The sequence below is a fragment of the Ursus maritimus genome, unplaced genomic scaffold, assembly GCF_017311325.1.
Source record: "Ursus maritimus isolate PB19 unplaced genomic scaffold, ASM1731132v1 scaffold_17, whole genome shotgun sequence".
Classification (NCBI taxonomy): Eukaryota; Metazoa; Chordata; class Mammalia; order Carnivora; family Ursidae; genus Ursus; species Ursus maritimus.
The window spans coordinates 9,525,200-9,548,043 of NW_024424119.1; the positions used below are offsets into that span (position 1 = coordinate 9,525,200).

The following is a 22,844-nucleotide window of genomic DNA, read 5'->3' on the forward strand; positions in this document are numbered from 1 at the left end:
AAGATTCCTTAATTTCCAATGGATGTATTTCCCAAACTCTGACACACATAGGTTTTATAGGGTGTCTAGGATATCTGTTTCTGCTTGTTCACTTGGTCTTTTAGCATTATGTCATCTCACCTGTGGTCCAGCATAATGTTCTGTGCGCTATTAAGAGGATCAAAAATCCATCTGATCTATAACAGATTGGTGGGAGGTGGGGGGTAGGCCAAAGGATGAAGGCAGTCAAACGGTACAAACTTCCAGTTAAAAAATAAATAAATCCTAGGGATGTGATGTACACTGTGGCAATTATAATTAATAATACTCTATTGCATATTTGAAAATTGCTAAGACAGTGGATCTTAAAAGAAGTTCTGATCACAAGAAAAAAATATGTAATTATGTATGGTGACACATGCTGACTAGATTTATTGTCGTGTTCTTTTTGCAATATATACAAGTGTGAAATTATTATTTTATACACCTGAAACTAATATTATGTCTTATGTCAATTATACTTCAATAAAAAAAATTACATTAAAAAAAATCCCCTGATCTAAATTATGGCATAAAGCAAAAGAGTTAATGTAGTTCTGAGACCGGGATGGTGAATATGTACTGCTATTCCTATCAGGTAAAAGCAAACTTCTAACAGAGAAAATGTATTCACCAGATCAACAGACATACAGTGGATCCACAGGATGAAGAGACAACCTTTAGAACAGCAACTTCAATTGTAGTCGTCACTTAACAACACTTAAAATAATACCTCCTAATTTCCTATCTGTCTTTTGCATTGCTAAACAGGCCAGTTTAAAGAGTTGTGGTAGGAATCACCACCTTTGCGACTTTAAAGTCTTTGTGGGTGGACTACCTGTGCTAGTCCCCCAAGGATACAATACTGCTCAGAGTTCATTATTTTGGTATAGAGGGGAGTGCTACAGGTGCTTTTGCTTTGCTTGATCCTGAAAGCCCTCAAGCTACCAGTCAAGGAACCACTGTGTGGTTCTACCAGTTGTCGAGTATAACCACTCAAACTACATTTTCAGGAACTATGAAAATAACGAAAGAATATGTTCATAGATGTAGTGGGCCCACTGAGAGATTCCACTATCCCTAAATTCCATTTTTTCAATGGACTCTCTTAAACATCCATTTTTACCTATGGAGCATGGTGGTTTTCTGGAATACTAAGGATTTGTGTGATTTCAGAAGCAACGTCCAATTATTTTTAAAAGGTCCAGATATTTCTCTTTTTCTAGTATGAAATTATCTGGAGCTTGCTTTCCAGCCTGCCACAATGCTTACCACACCTGTTTCTTAGATCTGTTATGTTCCCTTTGCCTATCCCCTGTTGGCTCTTGAGTTCATGATCCCCTGCTTTAATCCCTTGATCAACTCCTGTCAGGGCCAAAGCCCAGGAGAAAATAAGACTGATGTTTATCAGGTGAACAAATGTCTTTTAAACAGAAGGTTTCACCTCCATTTCCCAAACCAGTCAGACCTTCCAGGAGCGGTTCTATAAGATCCCTGCAATAGGGAGAATAAGCCATTCAATAAGAGAGACCAAGACTAACTGTTCTGGGATGAAAACCTTTGGTCAGTCTTTAAGCGAGACCAAAGCAACAGCTCTCAAAGGGAATGTCCCATGGTCATGAATGTGTCTCCCTAAAGAACTTCGTGACCTGGTAGCCTAGAGTCCTTCATCTCTGTGCCTGACTTGTGACCTCTCCTGGCCTGGAATCTTGTCCCCACCTTAATACCCCCTCCTGCTTAGCCCAGCTGAGCATTAATAGAAGAGGCCTCCAAGATAGCAGGTGAATTTTCATGGAGGTGGTAATGACTTTAAAATATATCAAAAAATTCTTTGACAAGTCTCCTCTCAAAAGGTGGGGCCTCATTCTTCTCCCCTTGAGTGGAGGCCTGAGTGATGGATTACTTTCTAAAAAAATCAAATGTGGTGAAAATGACGGTCCGTGACTTCCAAGCTTGGGTCACAGATGCATTGTGGCTTCCTCCTTGCTCTTGCATTTGGACTGCTCACTCTAGAGAAGACAGACACCATGTTGTGAGGACATTCAAGCAGCTCATAGAGAAGCTCACATGAAGGAGAACCAAGGTCTCCTACCAACAACAAGCACTGTGTAAGTGAACTGTCTTGGATGTGAATCCTTCAGGGCTAGCAAAGCCTTCACATAACTGCAACCGCAGCCCAAATCTTAACTACACACATCACAGGAAACCTTGAGCAATGCTGTTCCAAGTTCCTGACCCACACAAATCTACAGGAGATGATATGTTTATTGTTGATTTAAGCCATTTAGGTTTTGGGCTAATTTGTTTTTATTGCTGCTGTTGTTGTTTGGTTGTTTGTTGGGGTTTTTTGAGTCAAGGAAGCTTTATTATTTCCATTTGGTCCATGGCTTGGGAGAGGGCTCCATGGTGGTTAAAAAGCTTCCTAGTGGCTATAGGGAGAGGCTCAGGCCCAAGCCCTGGCACTGGAAGGATGCCAGAGGGGCCCCTCAAAGGCTGCTGGGCTTCAGAGGCTCCTAGTCATGCTTGAAGGTGAGCCTTTCAAAGAGATACTCACCCAACCCAGTCTGGGGGGCCAGCCAGCCTGCAGAGGTGAGTCACATGGTCTCCATCTTCTTGATGAGTTTCACCTCCTTATCCAGGAAGTGACTCTCCAGGAAGTCACAGAGATGGCGCTCTCTGTGGGCAGAACTCAGGGCATGAAGATCTGAAAGGGCCTGGTTCAAGTTCATCTCCAGAACTAGGGCAGCTTCCATGGCGTCCAGGGTTTTACCCCACTCATCTTCGGATGGCTTCTGCACATCCTGGAAGAGGACATGGACGCTGCACTGGTTTTGCACCCTCAAGATACTCTTAGTTCCCCTGCGCTTCTCCTCAGCCAACTAGCAGAAGAGGGGCTCACGCCCTCCAGAGCCACATTGTCATAGTCGAAATAGAAACCCAGAGAGAGGTAGGTGTAGGAGGCCAGCAGATGCATGTTGACCAGGCAGCTGACAGTGGTCACCACTTCGGTGGAATAATTCTGATGAATCTGGGAGTTCATGGTTGATCAATAATAAGGAGCTAAGCTCAAAATAGGGTGTTGACTGGTTCCAGAGGCAGTGGGTGGCTGAGAAGATGGTTCCAAAGATTGTGACTAGAAAAAAGGTTGTGGTTGGAGACTGATAGAAGGGGTATCCCTGGGTCTGTTCTGTCCAAACACTGTTGAAGCAAGAGACAGATCTGTGGACTGCCTGGTGCTCTTGGTTTTGGGTTAATTTGTTACACAGCAACAGATAACTAATACAGGGACTTGGCAACAACCTCTTTTGCTATTACTCATGCTGGTTGTGGAAATTTAGAACCAAATGAGAGGAAATAATTTATGATAGGTCAGTGGGGAAGATATTTTGGGAAGTATGACCTCTCCTCATACCATACCTCCTCATAAACTGTGACAGCCCTACTGTGTAATCTGGCTGTTGATACCACTAGATTTGTAGGAACATTTTGATTTGTAAAAAATGTTAGAACTGGCAAAGAAATATCTCACAAATATGTCTTTGTATTTTCTTCCCAACAGCTCTATGGAGCAAGCATGGCGGCTATTATTTCCCCCAATTTAGACATGAGAAAACTCAGGCCCAGAGTTTCAAATTTCAAGTGACCAATGTGTGACAAAGTCAAGATTTGAATGGAAGTCTCTCGGATTCCACATCTGGGTTACCACCATGCCTCTTAAATATGTGCCATTCCTGCTCTAAGGGTCAGTTAAATTCAATTCAGCATATTTTAATGGCAAGAAATAGTATTTACAAAGTGCTCGGTGCAAGGTAAAGTACTCACTAAGTGGTAGCTAATACTATCATTATATTTATGGGATGCCAAGTGCTGAGAATACAGAGGTGAACCAGGCCAGGCCCTTCTCCTTCAGGAACTTGGGCTGGGAGGAGAAGCAGAACTTGCTGCAGCACATGCTTCCAGAATTGCCTTGAAAAGCCAAAAAGAAAAGAAAAATAGTACAGATAGGCCAGGCGGACTAAGTCCAGGGGTGGAATGTTCAGGGTGCTTTACGGATCAATGTTCTGTCTCCTCTTATTTGTAGGGGCGGAGCCCTCCCACCCAGTAGACATGCCCCGAAGCAAGCACCGGAAGAGCAGGTTGCCCGAGGGCGAAGAAAAGAGTGATCATTAGGAACACCCCACTCTTCAATTTCTGCAATAATTATTACCTTGCTTTCTTGGATCAGATGTGACTTACTGAGATGCAAGAATCAGCCAGGACATCTTGGGAGAAAACTCCATGGAATGAGCTTCCTACCTCTGTAGGGGTTCTCCAGGAAATGGCCACGTTGAAATCACTTCCCGGAGTTCACAGGACCCAGGAATGGGATTGGTGAGGGTGGAGCTGAAGGCAGCGCATGGGAAATTTCACATGCAGTGAAATTGCTCATGTGGCCCATGGAGAGATGATGGTGCCCTGGGCATTACGGAATGGCTTCCGTCATACCAAATGCACCCCAAGGTCCTTGGTGCCACCGAGGGTTTTCCAGAAGGAGGAGGAGAACCGTTCTGAGTGGTTTGTCAGGGTCCTGGGCAAGAACTGAGGATGGCCTGTTTTTGCTTGATTTCTCCTGTTTTTGTTTTTTTAAAAATTTTTTTTGAAATGATCACCAAATTCCCATCATTCTTTGTATGCAACACCCATTAAACCTAAGCGATTCTCCAAGACAAAGAAAACACCGCGTCTGGGGCCATGTGCCAATAAGAAGTACATGACCTTCTCTTGCTGTGGCACTGGTATTTTTAAAGCAACAAATGCATGATATTGAATATCCCAGCAAGACTCCCTTCTGAGCAGATCCAACAATTGTCCCGGAGAAGAAACAAACTGGTAAATGCCCCCAAACCCTTCTGGGGCGCCCACAAAAACAGATCATCAAATTCCTCTCCTTAATGGGGAAGGCGGGGGGTGGGCTGTGCTTGTGTGTGTGAGTGGGAGGAGGCAGCTTGTCCTGGCGGTGGAGACCCGCCGTTGTCCTCTCGTCAGCACAAGTGAGGACATTGGACCTCTTGCTCCCCTCTGGAAAAACATAAGACACAGGCAGCTTCTCTCCAAGGACATTTTTCACCCAGAGGTCTTTGCCTCAAGGCAAAAAAATCGACTGTCTTGGCCCCTGCACGGGCTTCTGGAAGCCTAGCCCTCCTCATTTGGCTCTATGCACGACGACGACAACGCACTGGGCTGAAGTGGCAGAGCGAGCTTCTCGACACCAGCCAGGGAAGCGGGTGGCCTGAGCAGGTGAGGCTGAGCCTGTGCCACCCGGCGCCGTCCCATTGGCTCCTCTGGGCCCCGGGCTTTGGAGCACCAGGATAGCCTTTCTGAGCCTTTGTTTTCCAGCAGCAAGTGGAGGCAAAGGGTGAGGAGAGGGAAATGTGATCTCCAGTGAATTGCAATATCTTGCTTTCTCTAATCCTCTTCAGGTGGTGACTGTAGCCAAAAGGAAAAACAGGCCAACGTGCAAGATGGATAAAAACCCTGATTATTACCCCGACAAATGTGCATTGGCTTAGCCGAATTCTAGTCCCGGTGATTCATTACTAATGGGCTTCAAGTTCTGACCTAGGGTTTGAGATGGGGCTTCTGTGAAGGCGGGGCGGGGGCGGTGACTGTGGGATGGTCTCTGTCCTGGAGGGGCGGGGCGGGAGCAGGCAGCCTCTGAGCCTTGCCCAGACCACAGCTGGCTGGGGGCCGGGTGCTTGCTCCAGGACTGCCTACCATGCACCTGCCACGGGTTCTCTTCTCTCAGGGCTGGGCTGTGGGCAATGTGCCCCCTCCCCCCTCCCCCCTCCCTCCCCACTGTGTCTCCGAGGCTGGGCTGGGGCCGAGAGTGTGCAGAGAGGGTGGGGGGACAGTGCTCCATCTTCTCCCCTCCCCAATGAGGGTCTCCCCAGTGAGGAGAGTGAAAAACACTGTCTTGCATGAATAATACACCTTCTTCACTCTTTTGAAGAGTTCAGAGCACCTAGCAGACAGGATGTTCTTTACCCTCAACAACTCCCTGAGGCTAAATCAGGTTTTGATTTCCCCCTTGCCTTTTTTTTTTTTTAAATAGATGAGGCAATGACAGCCCATAGCAATTGATCTTTGGGAGTGAGCTGTGCTGGGCCCACAGGAAGCAGGCAGGGAAGAGCTGATGGGTTGAGTCCTTTATGGAGGAAGGAAATCTCTCGGCTAATCCCATGCTTGATCTCTATGGACACTTGAAAGAAATCACACCTTAAAAAGTCCTGATATACATAATACCTTATTCCAGAAACTGGTAAACTAATGATAGGCTTTTTGTCTGTTTTAACTAGCAAGAGGGTTCTCTTTTAAGAGGATGCTAATAGGTCATAAGGAATATCATTGCAATGACACCCAAGCTGCTGCAAGGCCAAGAGGAGAGATCCAGGTTTTTCTGTGTGGTAGACTCATCATTGGGTAGTGGTGACTGGTCTCTGATCTGCTTTGGGTTTTATTATTATGCAGACTCTTGCTGACCTGTCGTGCTGCTTCTAGTCTTTCTTTGACCATACTCCAGTGAGAATGGTCTTTGACAAAACCAAAATGTGATCGTGCCATCCTTGCACTTAAAACATCCTGCAGCTTCCCATCATCTTCAAGATGAAATTCTAACTCCTGTGCACAGCATGAAGGACCCCAGTCTTCCCACCAGAAGTTCAAAACTGCAAATTTTCCGACTCCACGCACATTAATTCACTAAGTTGTTCAGACATCTGGCTTGCGTTTACTGAAGGGTTACTGTTTTCCAGCCAGTTCACCAGGCACTGGGAATATCACACTATGGCAGTGCCTCAAGCATGAGTTGGTCAAGGCTCAGATTCTGCCTTTAGTCCTGGAACTTGCTTCTATCATTGCCTATGACCTTCTCCTCTTCTTCCAGCTACTTTTACTGTTTTATTAGTTTTCTTCCTCATTCTTCCCTTCCCCACCCCCACCTAATACACTCTTTATTTTTTTAAGACTTATTATTTGAGAGAGCGAGAGCGTGAGCAGGGGGAGGGGCAGAGGGAGAGAATCTTCAATTAGACTCCCTTCAGAGTGTGGAGCCCAACTTGGGGCTCAGTCTCACGACCCATGGGATCATGACCTGAGCAGAAACCAAGAGTTGGACTCCTAACTGACTGAGCCACCCAGGCACCCTGTACTCTTGAGTGTTCTGAGAGCTCAAGGTGCTGTAACTGGCTATTATGTTACTATTTCCTCATGTTGTGAATGGAAGACTTTGTCTTATGTATAATGTCTGGCACAGGGCCCAGATCCTGGCAGGTGACTGTATAGGTCATGGCTCCAGGGTTGCATTGACTTTGGCAGATGTGATGGGAGCAAAAGTCTGCTGGGGGGTCTTCTGGGAGAGAAACGTTTAAACACACCTGTCCCTTGTTTTCTCTTTGGTGTCACATCTGGAAGAGATGCCTAGGACTACTGCAGCCACCTTGCTGTCCACATGGAACTGGCTTTGGAAAAAAGCCAGTAACGAGGACAGCAGGGCAGAGAGTTGGAAGTGACATCTGCCTGGGATCATCTTACCTCTGGACTTGAAGTTATGTGAGTGGCAAATTTCTTATGGCTTAAGCCATTCTGATTCAAGGTCTTCCCTTCCCTTCTCTTCTTCTTTTCTCCTCCTTTTTCTTTTCCCTCCTTCCCTTCCTCCTCCTTATTCCTCTTTTTTCTTTCTTTCTCCTCCTCTTTACCCTCCTTCTCCTCCTCCCTTTGTTCTTCTCCTTCTTCTTCTCCTCCTCTGCCTTCTCCCTCCTCCTCCACTTTTCCCCTCCTCCTCCTCCACTCTCTCCTCCTCCTCCTCCTTCTGCCTCTTCTCTTTCCTCTCCTTCCTCTCCTCCTTCTCCTCCTTCTACTTCTCCTCCTTCTTCTTTGTTGCCAAAATCTTCCTAAGTGATTTGGAACTCATTATCTGTCTTTGGTTGGACTGAGTGGGTAGAGCCCAGACATACAAAGTTCAACTGACAGCATCTGATATTAGTTATATTTACTTATATATGCCTTGTCCACCTCACTAAACTATTGGTTCTTTGAGGGGAAGAAATCTATTTTGTCCAAAATTGTTCTATTAGTCTTCTCTCCGAAGTGTCTACCTAATGCCTGCTACATAGTAAGAAGTTCCACAATGTGTGTAGGATTGAACTAAACTGAAGCCTTCAACTACTTTTTGTCCTTTTTCTTAACCCTCAATTGATCACTTCTCTTTGTACTTCATGATTCAGTATTTTGTTCAATACTGTTGTTCTCACATTGTTTCCCATTGAAAGTCTTGCACTCTCCAAGAAGATGCTAAGGTCCTGGAGAACAGCATCTGAGTCTCATGTCGTATTTCTTTGGTGTTGCCCCGGGTTCTCTGCATTTGTAGGGCTCATAGGAGGCATCTAAAAATTTCCCAATGAGTGAATCCCCTGAAGCCTTACACAGCATGAACCCTGCTTAAGTTTGTAGTTGTATAGTCTTGCATGTTTGTCTCAATTCCTTGATGGTGGGAAATTCTCACCTTCTTCTTTTCTACCCTATACCCTAACAGGCACAGAGTTGGCATTAGTAAAGACTTATGATTAACGGATGGTGGTGTCTCCCCACAGATCACAAACCCACAAAGCAATTTTGGTGAACTTACACCTCTCAAGAACTAGTGTGGTAGAGATGAAACTAACATTTAAAAATATCTTTTGTGGTGGGAGGGCTCGTTCTGGAGGTGATGGCATGCATTAATATCCTTGTCCAGCCATTGAGACCATGTTGCTATTATCTGTGGGTAGTTTTGGAACCTGGTTTTCTTTTTCAATGTGCCAGACATTTCTATTTCTATTTTTGAAGCTCTGTTTCTGGTATGTCCCCAGGTGTCCAGAGAATCCTGCAGTCACAGCTACTGTCTGTTGAAGGGCACTGGCACCCCGTGACCTGTCCTTAAGAAGGTCCTTTGACAAGACACTCCAGCTGCCTGTGTTTCACGCCTTACCACAGTGACTGATATTCAAGAATATAACTCAACAGTTTAAATTATTTACACTGGCTCCCAACAAACAAGCAGGGAGAGATAAGTACAGAAGCTATACATTCCCATCCCTTCACTGACACTTTAAACAGTTTCTTTTATCTTGGTGATAGATTTTGACCCTGGTTATAATACAGTATCTCCCAGAGACATTTTAAAACCTTAAAACTATGAGAAAACAGGGATTGGGTAAGAGTCAACAAATTCGTTCTCATTTAGTCCCCCTTATTTGAGATCTCTGAGTGGTCTAGTTTCTCTCTCCAAATCTGATGAATGGGTTTTCCCTTTGAAGAATGGTTATGCATTCTTTGCCTTGTTTAGTTTCTACTCGTGAGTGTGAAGGTGGTGGTGGTGAATTATGTGTGTTTATGTGTCAGGAACATGCACAATATATACAAGGAAATGCCAGGAAGCAGGGCTCTTAAATTTAATCTTCTGTGTCAGTGCTTTATACCCAATGAAAATATCCCAATTTAAGACAAGTTTTGACATGTGAGGCAGTGTGCTGCACACCCTAGGGGATAAAAGATGTGAAAGACATATCCAGACTCTCCAGGTATACTATGGGTTATAATTAATTCAAAAGAGAATTTTTTTTTCCAAAATGGGAAAGTTTGGTATTATAAAAGTAAGTCACTGCCATAAAAATGAATATAAATTAGGAATGTATTTAGTAAAAAGAGTAAAGTTTTCCACTTCTCCATCTCTAATCTTAGAGATAGGCACTATTAAGAATTTTGTTGTAGCCTTTCAGAATGTTTATGCATACAGAAACATTTTTTAAAGATTTTACCTATTATTTGAGAGTGAGAGAGAGAGAGAGATCATGAGCAGGGAGGAGGGGTAGAGGGAGAAGCAGGTTCCCCACTCAGCAAGAAGCCCGATGTGGGGCTCAATCCCAGGACCCTGGGATCATGACATGAACCAAAGGCAGGTGCTTAACCAACTGAGTCACCCAGGTGTCCCCATATAGAAACGTTTTTATGTACTGGGATCGTATTATACGTATTGTTCTCTAACCTATATCAGTACATATAGCTCTATCTTATCCTTGTTTTATTTTCACTGGCTATATAATATTCTGTCATATGTGTACACACTAGTGTCTCTTACTAATCAATGGCTAGATCTAATCTTTGAGATTTTTCACTCCATTAGAAACAGCATTGTAGTGAACACCCTTGTTCATTTATTTTTCTGCACATGTTGAAGCACCTTCTTCTTGGGAAGATCAGGGAAGATTTCAGAGAAAAAGTAGAATTTTAGTGGAGCGTGAGGGAGGGCACAGCATGAGCAGGGGTAGGAAGTACAAGGTACATTCAGGAGTTTGTAAATAGACCTCTTTGTGTAAAATGGAGAATGTATGATTCAGTCTTGGGCAAATGACTCACACACACACAAAAAAAGTTCAGATAAATGGGGAGTTTTCAAGGGAACGCAAGTTCTGTTGGTTTAGATATTTTGAGTTTGCAGTGATGCCATGATACCTGAGAATCTTTCACACACATCTGGGAATGGAGGGTGTTCGGTGGACAAGAACATCTGGGAAAAAGTGAGTGGAAGGCACCGAGCTTTCCAAGAAGCACTGGGAAAACTAAGACCCATGGAAGAGACAATGTGTTTCAACAGGGCTTGGTAATTGATTGGATGGGAAGAAAGTCAGTGGAGGAAATAGGCCCGGTTTCCTCATCCAGAAAATGGGGACAGCAGTTCTCATACCTCAGGGTTATAAGCATAAAGCAAAATACAGGCAAACTTTCTGTAAGTAGCAGTTATTACTATAATATTATTTCATTTGGTTACGAATCTTCTCTGTAGTCCCCCAAATAATGGTTATCCCCACAGGGCTTTCAGAGATGCTAGTTTATGGAACGAAGAGGATGGATTACAGTGACCTTTTCAGAGAGCCACTGGGAAGTCACCAAAGGGGGCTGGCTGTGTTTTCTCAGTGATTCAGTGGAAACTTAAGAGTTACCTCCAAAGATGTGAATCTGGTCTAAATACTTCAGGGCACTTTCACATCTGCGGTTACTGAGTTCGATTTTCCCTTTTATCTAATTCAATCCCCCTCACCAAATTACAGAGACTTGTTTTTGCTTTTAGAGCAGAAAGGAAGGATGGGAAGACACACTCCAAATATTTAGTTAGTTTCAAAAGTATGTGTTATTCCAAGCACCTTCAAGTACTAGGTTTCTTGAAATAAGAAACTATCATCTTGCTTTGCCGTGTTCCCTTTGGCAGGAACAATAACCATCCACTTCATGTGCATAACACTCAGCTCTTTGCAGGGAAAGAAAAACAGCCTGCTCACTGGAAGAGCTAAATTCCAGGCCCAGCTGTCTCCATGTAGTTGGGACGACTCTCTGGGCCTCCTGTGCCTTACCAGTAAAATGAGAGGCTTGAACATGGCATCTTTACGTTCCTTACTTGTAGGATATCACAGCCTGTGTTCACAAAGCCACTGTGAGGTTGATGGCACGGTGTGATGAAGCCTTTTTCGCAGATTTGGGAATGAGAACTAAGGGGTGAGTGACTTGGCTAAACCTCTTGTCAGTGATGCGCTCAGGACTAGTAACTGCTGTCTGATTTCTAGCACATAACACTGTCTCCTGACAGTTTCTCTCTTGAGTTCAGCTGGGAGAGAAGTTTCTAGAAGGTCAGGTGTCTGCCTTCTGTTCATGTGGACAACCATGTTCCACCACTTGGCAGTCACAGCCCTGAGGCAGACTTGGCAGTTACAGCCCTGAGGCAGACCACGCTCTTTCTTCCTTTCCCATGCCCTCTTTGCATTCTTGTTCCAGCCGCACTGAACTACTTGGAGTTCTTCCTATGGCCCCACTCCCTCTCATCTCCTGGTTTTTGCATAAACTGGACTTAATGTGGGGGCTTGAGAAGCTCCTTTCCCCATTAATCCCTTTCCCTACTTAACTTCTCCTTTAGGATTTTATTCTGCCATTGTTTGTTTCTTTCAGAGAGCTCTCCCTAATGCTCCCTCCAAGCTGTGTTAGGGACAATTTCTCTGGGTTCCATATTAATCTGTCCTTCCCTAATTGTTGTGATAATAGTATTTACCACCCTACATGGTAAGTGCCTGTTAACTTCTGACACAGATGAACATTATACTTGATGATGGTCCCAAGTTGCAGTGGCTTAAACAAGATAAAAGTTTAATTTTCTTTTCCTGTAAAGGGAAATTTGGAGATAGGCTGTCCCGAACTGGTGTAGTAGCTTTATGGTCAACACAGACGTAGGTCCTTCGTAGGTCCTTTAAGTTTTTTACTCCAAGTGTTGCCTCATGGTTGCAAAATGGCTGCTGGAATGCAAGCATCACATCCACGGAATGGGCAGGAACTGAAGAGAATGTCCCAGATGAGTCAGTTCCCTTTACGAAACTTTTCTGTAAGCTCTACCAGAAGCTGTCTACTTGCCTATCCTTAGCTGGGAAATGTAGTCTTGTAGCTCCCTGAGCAATACTGAATGCCTTTGGTGAAGTAGAAAAAGAGAGGAGCTGTTTGGTAGGCAATCATCATCTCTGTCAGCCAGGCTGTTCAGGATGTGGTAGTCCTGTCAGTCTGTGAGGAGGCAAGTACAGAAATGAAGTAAGTCCTGCTCTCTGCTGTATTCACTGATCCTATGCAATGCCTAATGAAGAGCTACGTAATGAGCCTTTGAGGCACTGAATCCACTTGTCACCACCAGGTTCTTGCTCCACTCGCCTTGTTTGATGTGTCTGGATCTCTCTCTTCTCTCCTGTCTCCCTCCCTGATATCCTTCTCTTGCTTTTCTCTTACTCTCCTGTCAGATCTTCCAGATTCCTCTTTCTCTCCCAGCCCTCGAATGTGATGACTTCCCAAGCTTCAGCCCTAAGCCCTCTGCCTCTCTCTTTCTACATCCTCTCTGCTGGGCTTGCCTGCTTCCGTAGCTTTAATACTCCTGCAGGGCAAGGACCCCCAGGCCCTGGCTCCAGGCTGGACTCTCTCCTGGCCCCTGGTATTTTCCAGGGCTTGTTGGAAGTGGTCCAAGCCCAGACTGCTCTTTTCCTCTACCCCAGGCTGACTTCCCGACTTCCCCTCGGAAGGGATCCATAGTCCTTGGCTTCAACAAGGAGAGTTTTTCCATTGTTTCTGTGGCCCTTCTCCGTCTTGTCTTCTTTGCCTTCTAACATCGAAGTTTCTTAGTTTCCTAGGGCTGCCGTAACAAAGTACCACAAATTGAGTGACACAAAGCAACAGAAATACGTTCTCTCACAGTTTGGGAAGTTGGAGGTCAGCAATGAACATGTCAGCAGAAGCAGGCTCCCTCCGAAGCCTCTAAGGGAGGATCCATCCCTCCCTCTTCCAGCGTCCGGCATCTTCAGGCATGCCTTGGTCTGTGGACCCCTAACTCAGTCCCTGCCTCTGTCTTCTCCCTCGTGTCTTGGTGCCTTCACGTGGCATTATCACCTCCGTGCACCTCTCTCTTCTTGAAAGGACACCAGTCCCATCAGATTGGCCCACCCTACTCCTGCATGACCTCATCTGACTTCATTAATTATACCTATAAAGCCTGGATTTCCAAATAAGGCCGCGTTCTGAAGTGCCAGGGGTTAGGACTTCAGTTCATCTTCTTGGGGGGGGGTCATAATTTCATACATCACATTTCTCTCTTTCTTTCTGTAATTATTACTTCATGGAAATTGCAGTGGAGGTCTCCAGGATGCAGTGCCTGAGGCAGAATTCCGGGTGTTTGTTGGGGAGGGCCCTTGGCATTCAGCCCTGTGGAAGTGGAGGGCCGGGAGATTGGACTAGTTGTGCTGAGGAAGCAGCTGGGCTGTGAAGTGGGCCCAGGGAGAGCCTCGCTGGGGCTAAGATGGCCCTTCAGATGGCCCTGAGTGGGGCCTTGGTTGTTGCTTGATGGTCATGGCTACTGTGACCAACTGAACCGGAGGGTCTGGAGTTAAGGGGTTTCCCAGGACACAGGATTTTCAGTATTTTCAGGCTGACTGGGATGATCTGTCAGCTTTATGCTTCAGCATCAGTCGTAGGATCTGGCTGAGGTAGAGGCTTTCATATCCGAGACTGATAACATCAGGTGTAACTGAAAGAACTCCTTGGCTAACAGTGAAGAAACAAGACTCTGAAAAATGAGTCAGTAACTTTTTGTGGCTTTCCACTGAAAAATTTTCAACCAGGAGAGTGACAGGATTTTCATCATCGTGTTCTTGTTCACAACTTTGTTGTGTTAAGGCTTCATCTCCCCATGGAGCTCCGTACGCCCAGCCCTCCCGTCTGACCTGGCTCTGGGGAATGTTTGCTGCCCGCATTCCCATCTCTCCACCGTCGCTCCCAGGAGCACCACGTAGAAGCTTGTCCCATTTTCCCCAGCTGTTCAGATTTACCCATACCCCAGGCTCAGACTCTGTCTTTTGGGTCGATGTTGAATCCCAATAGTTTCTGGAGATCAATCTCCCTGAAGATGTGCCAGGCCCCCTGCCCTTAGACCAGGCCCAGAGAGGCTCCTGCTCTAGAGCTCTGGGATGGTGGACATGGTCCTGTTTGCCAAAATACAGTGATTTTTGTAGGGGGGGAGAGGAGGACTATTGGAGATACCTCCTCCCACAAGGATGGGCCTTAGGTCACTGTGGGCAATTGCTCTTCCCAATTAAGTGCAAGGCCCACCCACTGTGAGCTCACCCCCCTCTCCCCAGGTCTATTCAGGACTGATCTGGCCTTCTCAGCTTGCTTCACAATCAATAGCCCTAGAAAAGGCAGTTTTATTCACTGAAGTCACGGATCAATGAGACAAGATTTGCATATGAGCTTAGTATATAAATCCTGGGGTGAGGTAATCATTTCTTTTCCCTGCTCTCTCCTGATTTTCCCTCCCTTTCTTGTTTCCTCAGTTCATTTCCCCTTTTGCTCTTTTGTCCTTCTCTTCACTGAGAATGTCCTTTCTTTAGAACCCCAGCTAGGGAGTGCAGCCCTCTGCTCTGCTCCCCCATGCCCTGCATGGTGAGTGTCTGTTAATTTGTCTCCCTCCAGCCAACCCCCCATTCTGTGAGCAACTCGAGGGCAGAGACCCTCTGAGTCTCCCGTGTGTGCTGGATGCTCAGGAGTGTACTGAACTCTTCTTTTGACAACCTCTTCTTTCGACAACCTTTTCTTTCATTCACCTTCCCTCAGTGGTGGACTCCCGTCTGGGAAAGAAGGGGCTAGTGTATATCACCATGGCTGGGACTTCCGTATCCCAGAGGCCAAGGGGCCACCCAAGGTAATTAACATCTTTTTCTTGCCTTTGAGCTTCTATAAATGTTCCTTAACATGCTGCCTCACCCCCAGTTGACTGGAAGAACATGAAACTTATTGGTGCCCTTCTCTTGATTGAAGGCTTTGGGGGCCTCACTTGGAGGTAAAGACACCATTTGACCAAAACGGAGCTGGGGGAAGCCCAGAGAACCTGACCGTGAGAGGTTGCTCAAGGAGATGGTGCCCATAGGCTTCTTCTGTTTTTATTTTCTGTTCTGCCCAAAAATCTGTAATGCTTGCACTGTTTCAAAGCAGATACAACGTTTGGGTTGATCACTGGCAGCTCTATCGTGTTTCCAACTGTTATCACTTCCTTTGACTTCCCTGGGATATTGAGAAGGAGCACTAGCACATTTGGGAGTCCTCTCCTCAATGCTTGATTTTTATTTAGAGATAGTTGAAATTTTCAAATAAGACTGGCATGGTTAATGGCCAAGACAACCTCCTACATCATTAGAGATCAGAAAGGAACCTCCAGTCCCATCTCATATGCTGGCTGGTTGCCATCAGAGGCCCTGGGGCATTGTCCTTGTCACTTGTAACAGTGGTCGCAGCTGACATTCCCATAGCATGTCATAATGTGCCTCCATATGCAGTCTTACTTGAGTCTTACATGAGGTCAGTTGTAATCATGTCCACTGTAGATGAGTGACTTGAGGGTCTGGATGTTATGTAACTTGCCCACAGTTCCAGAGCCAGGAAGCACCTTGTAATGCTTAAACCCAGACCTTCCATTGTTAAATTCCTCGATCTTCTCGTTGTGCCTCATTGTTCAGGTATGAGCAATACTCCTGAGCAATGAGCATCATGGGAAGGGGCCTGGCCCGAGTCACCTGCCGCGCTCCTGGTGGCTGCCAATGACTAGTTGACAATGTAGGAAATGTCCCCCATGCAGTCCACTGGGCCCAGGACAGGAAGTCTGCTCCTTGGCAGAAGATCTTTAAATGGCTGATCCTCCAGGCTAGCAAAGCCTATGGATAGGACCACCTTGAAATTGTTCAAGTCTCTCCTTTTCCTTTGCACCTGTTCGCTCCCCCTGAGCCTCTCAGCACCCGCCTTCCCTCTCCCTCCTGCTCTCTAACCATACCAAAGCCCATTAATATCTGTTGTCTTGCTCAGAAATATTGTGCAGTTACTCTCCTGTCCCAACCTCTGCTGAAAAAGAATCTGGTTAATTAACATTGATTACAATCCACCAACTGCAAGTAAAAATCGATTGGTAGGGTCCCTAATTTGAATGCACTTCTCTCTCCTTATCTCTTGTGAGGAAGAAAGAGACATAGAGAATGTGAGAAGGAGAAGAGGTGAGAGGAGAGAGGGTATTTTTTTAAGCAGTCCAATTTCCAGGGTCCCCAGTGAGGGACATTAGTGACGCGCTGGTCCTCAGATCTGGCCCACTCTCCTTCAGTATGGCCATTTCTCAGCGTGACGTCTAATTGCTGCAAATAGCCATTGTGCACATTTGGGCCTTGTTCATAGCTCCCTACTTTATTGAGAGAGGAGCGATAGTATTGATTCTGGATGGCCAGGGAGAATGCCAGAGAATATTAGTAAGGAGCGGAGAGAACACAGTACATAAACTTTTATGACACAATGTCAAGCTGGATTGTGAAGACATAAATGAAAAGGACAACACGGTCTGTAATTACCACAAGCGCACATCTTCCATCTGCCAGGGAAGGCCGCCCGGGCTGGCCAGGGCAGAGTGCGGGAAGGGATGAATTTTCCGGCTCACAGAAATGGTGGCCCAGAGCTGTTGCTCCTCGTTGTGGAGAAAGAACATATAGGACATACGAAAGCGCTTCTTGTTGCTTGGCACAATGTGGTCTTGAGGAAAGTGTGTGAATTCAAATATCAGGTCTCTACTTGCTGCTCGCCATGTGACACTGAGCCGGTCACCTAACCTCTCTGGGCCTCACCTCCCTCGGGAGAGAATAATAGCTACTTTGCAGGGCTGGTGTAAGGATTGAATGAGATAATGCGCGCAAACACTTTGCATGGTGCTGGAAAATAATCAGCTCTCCGCAGGTCGTAGATATTACCCGCATTATTCCTTTGCTTTCTGATGCAGGAAATATTTATGGAGTGTTTGCTCTGTGCCAGCACTGTGCTAGAGGCTGAGGCTAGAGGGTGCCCCATGCTCATGGGTCTCACGGCTCAGGGAGTGAGACAGACATTAATCAATTATTGACTCAAATAAATGTGAAAGTGCTCCTGTGTCAGGAGCTGGGAACGAAAGACGTGAGGCTGTGTGATGGGATTTCTGTTGTTTCCTTTTTTTTTTTTTTCAATTATCATGCTTTTGTTTATTGCCTCTCTCTCCCAGTATAATGTAAGTTCCCTAAGGACAGGGACTTGATCTGTTTTCTTTGCTGCTCTATCTTCGGTGCCTAGAATAGTAAGTGACACACAGTAGGCACTCAGTAAATATTTCCTAAGTGAATGAAGAGTGATGTACTTAGGGTATAGAGGAAGAATTCGTACCTGACTCTTAAGAGCTTTGAGTCAAATGGGATACAGAAGAGATGCACAACATTTAAGACTCCATGGAGTTAGCAGGTTGAACTACAAAACCACAGCTAAACTAAACTTAAAGCATAAGAGCTCTCTTTACCTAAATACTGCATCCCCACCAGCATGGGGCCTGGTGTCAGACTGTTGGCCCATCATGAGAAGTAATGAAAGGAAATGGAAAGACAAGGAAACGGGTTGATCTCCCTGAGTTTGGTGGCTGCAATGTGAGTGTGTTAGGGAAGGCTGACTGATTAATACACAATGCCCCATCTCAGCCCTGAGGTCAGTAGAGGGGCTCAGCTTGGGTCAGATCTTGGGCCCTCTACTGGAGCCTCCATATCCCACTGACAGGCAAGGGAAGAGAGATCTAGAATAGAGGGAAGCATTCCCACTCCTTTCGCATCAACCCGGAGGTGGCCACATTGCTGTGGCTTGGGTTGCGCTGGCCAGGCAAGTCACATGGCCTCAGCTAGATGCTGGGGAATTGAGGACTGTAGACAAGTCGTGTGTCCAAGAGGAGGAGTTTGTGGGTGCCATATGTCTCTACCACATGAAATACTTAAGGAGGCATCACTGAGTGCCAAACACAGGGATCCAAGATGGCCGGCGCCCTCCAGGATGTCGCCATCTAGTGGGCGAAATATGGAAATAACTAATGACTAATGAAAGGCAGATCTTTTTTTTTTTTTTATTTTTTATTATGTTATGTTAGTCACCATGCAGTACATCATTAGTTTTTGATGTAGTGTTCCATGATTCATTGTTTGTGTATAACACCCAGTGCTCCATGCAATATGTGCCCTCCTTAATACCCATCACCGGCCTATTCCGATCCCCCACCCCCATCCCCTCTGAAACCCTCAGTTTGTTTCCCAGAGTCCATAGTTTCTCGTGGATCTTAAGGGCTGTACTTAGAGGGACTGCAAGTGTGACCGGAGTATGGAGTTAGGAGGGATTAATTCTACACAGATTGTGGGACAGTTTCAATTCAGACAGATCGGAAGGGAGGGTAAGACTTTAACCCCCGGTGTGGTGGAGATGGCCAACTGTACACCAGAGACTTGTGTCCCCCCCTGCCATGGTGCAGACTTGTGGCTGGTAAGCAGCTATCTAGCTGATGTGTCCATTTCACAGCCTTTGATGCATGTAGGGGAGGCCTGGGACTAGTTCTCAGCAGTGAGACATGAGCCACCTGGGACTAGTTCTCAGTGGTAGACATGATAGCTACCTCTGGGCCAAGTCACTAAAGAAAAAGTATTCTCTCTCCATCCTCTCGTTCTCCATCCATTGGCTAAACGTTGATGCAGGGTCATGTTGTAAGCCTTCTTTGGGGATGACCTTCTCTGGGTATGGCAGTTCTGCTGACATAGAACTACCTTGGACATTATGTGAATGAGAAGACAACACCACTGAGTTTAAGGTATTATACAGTTTGGGACTATTTTTACAGACATTAGGTGGCTTAAAAGAGGTGACTAATGGGTGAAAGAGTCAGGCAGTAGCCATGGGACTTTCCAGGTGTAGGAAATCATAAAAACAAAGACCCAGAGGCAAGAACGTAAAGATGGTGTTGAGTCTCGTACATTGGTAGTGGGAGGGTAAAACGGTACAACCACCCTGGAAAACAGCTTAACAGCTTCTAACAAACTTAATTGCACCCATCCTATGTTCCAGCAATTCCACTCTGGGGTAGTTACCTAAGAGAAAAGAAAACAAATGTCCACAAGAAGACTTGTGCTGGAGTGTTCATGACACCAGGCCCCATGCCAACAGTCCAAGTATCTGCCAACAGGTGAAAGAATAAAAACATTGTGGCACATTCATACTACGGAATACTTTTGGCTGTCATTAACAAAGAATAGATTACTGATACCTGCGACAGTATGTGTTAATATCAACACATTATGTTATACAGAGGAAGCCAGACACGAAAGAGGGCATACTGTGTGATTCCTTTATATAAAGTTCAAGGCAGGCAAACTAATCTATGGAGACAGAAATCAGGAAAGTGGTTGCCTGTAGGGGGGGACAGTTGACTGTAAGGGGACATGAGGGAAATTTCTGAGTTATGGACATACTGAGGGGTTGGTAAGATGGTTGTGTACATTTATCAAAACTCATCCGATGGTGCCCTGAGGATTTGTGTACTTCATTGCATTTTACTTTAATGTTAATTTAATTAAAAATGTGTTTAGGGAAAATGAATGGATAATTTTGATTAGAGCATGGGATTCTGGGTGGGAGAATAGGGGTAACATATAAGATTGGTATAGAGTTTGGGGCATTTAATGCCAAAGTGGTTTGGACGTTATTACCTAAATGATGGGGAACCACCCATGGCTTTTGACCAGCGGTGAAACAAGCTGTGTGCAAGTTTTTTATGGTGGGGGGGGAGCAGTAAATGGTGGCCGTGGGAGGAGGGGAGGGGGTAAGATGACAAGTTGTGTTAAAGGAAGGGGCCCCTGTAAGTTAGGCACAGACTGGCATTTCCCTCTGCACGGATGCACAGACCAGTCCAGGAAGACGGCTGGGGACCTAGGAGCTGTGTTTGCCAAAGGTCGAATAGTGAGACAAACAGTTTCTTTCATACAGAGAGTATTTTAATCCCTATGACTCTATAGTAAGATCAGGCCACGTGTTATGATTGGAAATGATTTCTATTATTAGTTACTATTACTACTCTTGGACTGTCGAATGCCAAGGCTTGGGAGGAGCTGGGCAGGACCCAGAGAAAGAAATGGTCTGTGAAGTTTGCATTTTCCAGAGCTCAGCAGACAGGCACTCAGGCTTGCAGCTAGTCATTTCATGCTGATCCACTCACACCTTGGGCTGTGGTCTTCAGTTTGCGTCAGAACGCACCAGGAGCCTGGAAGTGATGACGGTGGGACCGCAGAGCAGAGGCTCAGAGAGTGAATGGTTACTCAGACCCATGGCTGAGCAGCCTGTGTGTTTCTCAAGTATCTTGGGAAAGACTGTGGCAGAAATGCCTCCACGTCATCCGGAGTTAGCATGGAGGTAAACCTCGCAGATTTCTGGAGGGTTCGGGAAACATCTAAGATCTATCCAGCAGTTCAGAAAACTCCTGTTTCTTAAGCGAAGCATTTCACAGATACTTTCAGAGTGTTTGCTGTGTGTGGTGCTGGGACACATCTGGGGAAGGAGGAGGAGGCCCCCTTCACTTCTTCTGTGCCATCCACATCACCCAGCACCATTTCTGGTCGGGCATTTTCCAAGGCAGTCCTGAATTTATGTATTGTTATCCTGTGCAGCAAAGATGATTCATGAAATGTCAAACCAGATGTAACCTAATTTTAGTACTCTTGTCAGATTTTTCTTTCAAACGTACCTGGAGATCAAAACAATGAAATCCTTTGTTGGTCTCTGCAACAGGGTTGCGAAAGTCGTAGCAACTGTAGTTGTGATGTACACAGCAGGTGCTCAATAAGTGCTTCAAATGTGCCTAACTTAAGTCACTTGGGACAGTTTGTGAGTTAAAGCTGGGAAGCTGCTTCCTGGGGTCCTGGTCATCCTGGCTGTGAGCCCCTGGGGGCTCCCACCCGATTGCAGACTGCGGGGGTTCAGCAAGTTCATGGTACGAGTTCCTACTGAATTGTTGCAATGTTTGCAATCCCATGGTGACAGGGGTCTCTCAGTGGCTGTGGGGGGGGGGCTCATTTAGTCTGCCAGCTGTCCTGAATGTGCAACACTCATCAGGTTAAGAGTTCTTCAGGGGATCCTTGCTCTGCCCTGAACAGCAGTGGCTTGGACGCGAGGAATCAATCTTCCTGGAAGCTGCAGATGGTCAGACTTCCAGACTTCCCTGAAGGCGGGACTGATTACCAAAGATAACTGGCTTTCTCTGGCAGGGAGACCTGTTTCCCATCCTGGGCAGATCTGTGGACCTCAGAACCCTAGCCACACATGGGCCTTTGTCACGAAGAATCAGCAAAGCAGAGCAAAAAGCCTTGGAGGCAGACAGGTCTAGGTTTGAATCCTGGCTCTGCCACTTGCTAGCATTGACGCCTGGTCCATTCACCTCCGAGCCTCAGTTTCCTTATCTATAAAGGGAGAAAACAGTGGTAGCTACTTGTGTTAGTCAGAGTTAAGTACTGCTACGTACATACCCAGCACCTTAAATATCAACATTCCACCATGAGAAAAGTTGATTTCTCATTCGCATGGAGTCTAACGTAGATGTTTGGGGCAGACGGCTCTCCTGGGTGGCTCTTCTTTAAGAACCGACTCAGAGATCAGGAATCTTTCCATCACAAATATCACCCATCTTCTAGGGACATGGAGTCCTATGTTTCCAGCATTGGAGGAAGAGAGAGAGAGAGAAAGGGACAGGCAGGCAGGCAGACAGAAAACAAACATTCTTAAAATGGGTGCAGAACAAAAGCGTCAAAACTTTTGCTCACACGTTGTGCAGAAACGCAAGAGACCAGTGACTCGCCTCCCAACAGCTGGTAGCTTGAAGTTGATCCTGATGGGAGTATGTACACTGTAGAAATCGGGAAATGCTACAGATCGGGGCTATCTCCCCGGAGAGGACTGATGGTTAAACATTTCCAGGAACATCACGGGTCCTCCCCAGCTCCGAGTTAGGTGGGCATCCCTGGCGAGGAGCGCCCTCCTCGGACACTGTGTGTCAAATGATGTTTGAGAAAGAAGCGATCCTATTCCCAAGTCCGTGCAGAGGAGCAGGCCTGGCTGTTGCAGAACAAAAAGTGGCCTCTGTCAGGGTTCAAATTCACTTCCACAAGTGGCTAGAGCCTGGGTGGTTTTCTCAGTGACAAGGTCCAGAGCTTTGCCCATGTTGGGAAACACGAAGTCTCACAATCTCAGCATGGGAAGTAACGTTGGGGGAGGGAGGTCAGAGGTGCTCTCTAATCCTGCCTCAAAGCATCCCCCAATTCTTGACCACTGTCCCAACTGCACTCCATGCTACCGGAATTGAGAGAACGCAAGCTCGTGGGCAGCTCAGCTAA

The 22,844-nt window shown here is 46.1% G+C and overlaps 1 pseudogene; it reads right to left on the bottom strand.

The window, feature by feature from the left end:
• Positions 1–2,531: 2,531 nt before the first annotated feature.
• LOC103662170 lies at positions 2,532–3,058 on the bottom strand (annotated as a pseudogene).
• Positions 3,059–22,844: the final 19,786 nt, after the last annotated feature.